Source organism: Silene latifolia, chromosome 9 (assembly GCF_048544455.1).
Source record: "Silene latifolia isolate original U9 population chromosome 9, ASM4854445v1, whole genome shotgun sequence".
NCBI lineage: Eukaryota > Viridiplantae > Streptophyta > Magnoliopsida > Caryophyllales > Caryophyllaceae > Silene > Silene latifolia.
The window spans coordinates 203,334,896-203,339,345 of record NC_133534.1 but is presented as its reverse complement, the minus strand read 5'-3'; the positions used below and the strand labels follow the sequence as shown (position 1 = coordinate 203,339,345).

The window sequence follows — 4,450 nt, the reverse complement described above, 5'->3', positions numbered from 1 at the left end:
AAGATCTCACGTGTTAACTAAGTCAATGCCTGAGTATTGACTTTTTTTAGCCGGAAAGTTATAATAGGTACTAAAAATACAAATTTAAAATACAAAAGGTAGCCTTTATGTAACACCCCGTATTTTATTAAGTTGGATAAAATTCTTTTAATTGCTATTTTGAAATTAATTACATCTTTTAACGATTTATATATATGCTTAGCTAATTAATTAATTTCATCATAATTCGATACGTTAATTTTAATAATCATTAATAAGTTTATTTAAAGTTAGTTCGAATTTATTGAAGTTAGTTCGGGTTTATTTATTTAATAATTTCCGTTTCTTTACGAGTTCTTATGAAAGTTGTTTTAAGTGAACCCGAGATGGATTTTGGGAACAAAACCGTCCAATTAGCTATTTTGAGCTTATTTCACTAAAATAGCAATTTTTATTAATATCCGTTAGTTTCGTAAAAATCGCTAATAATTCCGATTCAAGCTGATATCGTATTATTTCCGTTAACTAGCTGAGTTTAGTTTATTTTCACTCATTAAATTTATTTATTATTAATTCCGTTTTATTACTGAAACTTTTACTAAAAACCGATTTTATTAACTCGAGGCGGTTTTAAAAACGAACGAAATTACTTAACGATGAATAAACGTACGTATAATTAGAAGCTAGCAAGCTAGCTGGTGTCTCATTATTATTATTATTATTATTATTATTATTATTATTATTATTATTATTATTGTTGTTGTTGTTGATGTACCGTCCCCACCCCCTTAATTTTTCCCATTTTCTTCTTCTTCATTCGAAGTCAGCAACAACAACATCCCTACAACAACACAAAAATGGACCAAAGCACCATTTCGTCACCCTCAACCTCAGATCCCGTCCCATTTCTCAACCAAATTTAATAATTTTTACACCTTTAGCTTCCTCATTCCTTCCTCGTTCTTTTAAGGTAAGAAAGTCTCCTTTTTGTAGTGGTTTCGTCTTTTGCCGTCTTATAAAAGTGTCGTCTTTTAGCTTCTTTATTCCGTTTTCTTGCCCTTTTATGAAGGATTCGAAGACCCGGGGTGAGGCTCGTGCCTTGTGGACCATTTATTCGAAGAATAAGGGGCGTTTAAGGTAACACGATTCTACCGATCCTATTATTAATATTATTGTTCGGGGTTGTATGTATATGTGCAATTATTTGTTATTGGGTGATAAAGTGATTAATTGAAGTTGTATAATATTATAGTTACTAGTAAATTTATGTTTTCTATTTCTTTTATTGCCTTCTGGGATAGGAACTGATGTCTTAGATGGGTTGAGAGTATGAAAGTTTGGTTTAGTTAATGAAGGATGATTAATTCAATTGTTAAATTTGTGTTTGTCGAAAGGTAGTGTGAATAAGCATATTGGAGTACTCTTTGCTACACTTTGTCCATGGCAGAGAGAATTTGATTGGTATGTGAGATGTGCTATTCGGATGGTATATTGTCATAATTGTTGACAGGCAACTATTAGCATTCGACTGGTATCGTGCTGTACGTTTTAATTAATGGCTTTAAGATTATGATTATGGTTCCCGTATTTCTATCGTTGTTTCTTTGACCTTGACCCGTGGGTGAGTAGCTTGGAGTTATACTCTAAATGTTGAGCAATTCCTTTAATGGAATATTTGACAATATCGATATTGAAATTGAGATGGGATATCAGTTCAATTAAGTTGGAGGTAGTTTGTATAGTCGATTAGTTTGGATGCTGTGATTATAAAGAAATCATGGTTGAGGAAATTTAAGACAACAAGTGACGTGGTTGCCTGCTAGGTGAATAAGAATTGGCGTAGAATTGTTAATCACAGCTTTTGGTGTAAAATATTTAATGGATGATTTTTGGGGGCTGTTTTGGGGTCGATTCCACGGATGATTTGAACCAAATAGTTAATTTCCGTCTCATGTGAATATCCATGTATGTAATGGGTTGGTTTTATGTGAAAAATTCTTTTCTCTTCATGCTTAAAATTTCGTCTTAAGACGGTCACAAATGAGCTTTTTGAACCATGAAAACTGGGTTTTGTTGGGCTGTTTTGACGGGTTGTTTTGACGGGCTTCTTTATGCTAAATTGAACCAACCTCTTTGCTAACGTCTCAAGTACATGTACATGTTGGGTTTGGGTCTTTTGTTTGGGTGATATCCGTCGTGGTTTGGCCTAGGAAACCGTCCTAAGATGGCTGGACAGTAGGGAGTGGCCCTGCGGCTGGTCGTGGCCTTGTTGTAGCCTAGCGGCCACGGTGGCCGTGGCCTAGCCGTGGCTGGTTGTGGCCTGGCCGTGGCCTAGGCAGTGGCCTGGCTAAGTCGCGAGTTTGGGCCGTATCTATAAATTGTTTTGACGCTAGTTTGGTTTATTTAAAATATAATTAAATTAATTTCCGTCTAATATTTTATATAACGATAATTCGTTAATATCGTCCTTTCACATAATTATTTTAGGTGACTCATATGTGGTTGAAGATGAAGAGTAATTCTGGGTTTTAGAAGCTTTCTCAAGTTTATTGCTTGTCTCTTTGCTAGCTTAAGGTAACTATTCCGAGTTACTCGACGAATTAATGTCACATTAGTAGTAAATGTGGTGCTTGTTGTTTGTTAAGTGTTTAGGTGATTGATAATGTTTTACTTTCATTTTTCACATGATAGAAATTGGAAATAGCATGAGAATAATATAGCGATAAAATTTGTAATTTGGGCCAAAGTAGGCCAAGACTACGAGTGGGCAGTTGACCGAACGAGTTTGGTCAAACTAGGTTTAAACCAGTCAGCCTCGATTTGACCGATGACCCGTCGCGGGACTCGGGTCGAGGGTTTGTCTTTGAGATGAGATTGGTTGTTATTGGAAATTTTATGTTATGCCTTGATATTTGTAATTATCATTTCACATGTTGGTTGTTGGATGAATTGGTTGCCTTATACTTCAGTCTTCTTGTCTTGTTGCCATTTTAGCTTGTTCTCATGAATTATGAGATTAACGGTTAGCTGGAATTTGGATTATTATTGATATTGAGGATATTGTTGGATTGTCTGCTGAATAGACATTTATATAGCCTTTCTCATGATAGAATGTTAGCATTTATGTTGGTAAGTTGAACTCTTTGCCCTCTTATGGTTAAGTGGGTGTCTTACTTGTCTTGTGTGGTGTGGGCTAAAGTATTCAAGCTGGGACTAGCTGGGACTAGGTCCTAGGTGAGTATTTCGGCCTTCATCATAGATAGGTCTTTATAGTCTTTGACGAGTATATGTTCACTGCTTGATAGCCTTTGTGTTCCTGACTAGTGGATTTATATCCAAGTTGGGGCATGACCTCGTTACTTATTTTGATAGTAAGTGGTCAGCTTAAGTACTAGCCAACCCTTTGGTGGACTCCTTAGGGTACTCACTTTGTTTTAGAAAAATTGTGGGTCTTGGGTGCGGTGGTGTGTATCCGCATGTCTAGGTCTGCTTAGATTTTAGGCTAGGGTTGTGTTGTGTCTTGGCCATGTTTTATTAATATTAACCGCCGAGCCAAGATACCGGTTCTATTACCTTCCCTACCTCGTGGTATAGACTCGAGTTACAGAGTGACTATTGACCGTACTAAGAACTTATGCCTGTCTTTGATATATTGCCCTTTCTTGTATGGTGATTTTATGAATTGTAATAGGTGAGATGTAAGCCGGTTACAATTGATAAAGTTTGGATTACTGCTTGTTATATGTTTCACATGTTAGTTTAGTTTGGTCAGTTTAGGGCTCAAATGTTAGAATACTTGATATTTGAATTACTTATCATGTTATTTACATGTTTCATTACATGTTATATTAATTATGACATTTCGTGGCTGGGAGAACTCGGAGTTACTCCCCACTGACTGTGGCTTTCGTATTTGTATAAAATGCGAATGACAGGTAGGTGATGCATATATGGGGTACATGGACGAGCTAGCGAGCAAAGTAACCTTGGGACCTAGACTGGTTTTATTTCATTGTGACCCTTAAACCCTTTTTATGTCACATACATTTTAGGGACATATGTCTCCCTCTTTACATTTGGTTGTATATTTTGCTATTCGCGACTTTAGCGATGGTTAGGTTATGAAACTTCTAGTTAGACCTTGTATGTTTGACACCTTCCAATTTGGATATCTTTATAACAGGTTCAGGTTTTAAAAATTACAGGTTTTACCCAATTGAACCTATTACAAACATATCCTATCAGTTTTTCTGTAGAATTACGTGTTTACTTTTCCGCAATATATGAGGGTGTCACAGTTGGTATCAGAGCATATTTGCTCCCGACGCACGTTTGTGCACTCCAATATAAATAACTTGACCTTGAAATAATAAACTTGAGAGACGGGTAGGATGGGTAGATTTAGGATCTTATGTTGTAGTCTCTTTGTGTTTGCTCTTTGTTAGGTACTAACCTGTTTGTTGATTGTCAT

The 4,450-nt window shown here is 36.0% G+C and overlaps 1 long non-coding RNA gene across 1 annotated transcript; it reads left to right on the top strand.

Annotated features, from left to right (window-relative positions):
* The first annotated feature begins 766 nt into the window (after window positions 1-766).
* On the top strand, window positions 767-4,220 carry LOC141598459 (uncharacterized). Its single transcript, XR_012523525.1, has 4 exons — window positions 767-949; window positions 1,049-1,116; window positions 2,467-2,553; window positions 3,915-4,220. It is a non-coding gene; the product is annotated as an uncharacterized LOC141598459 (long non-coding RNA).
* The last annotated feature ends 230 nt before the right edge of the window (window positions 4,221-4,450 follow it).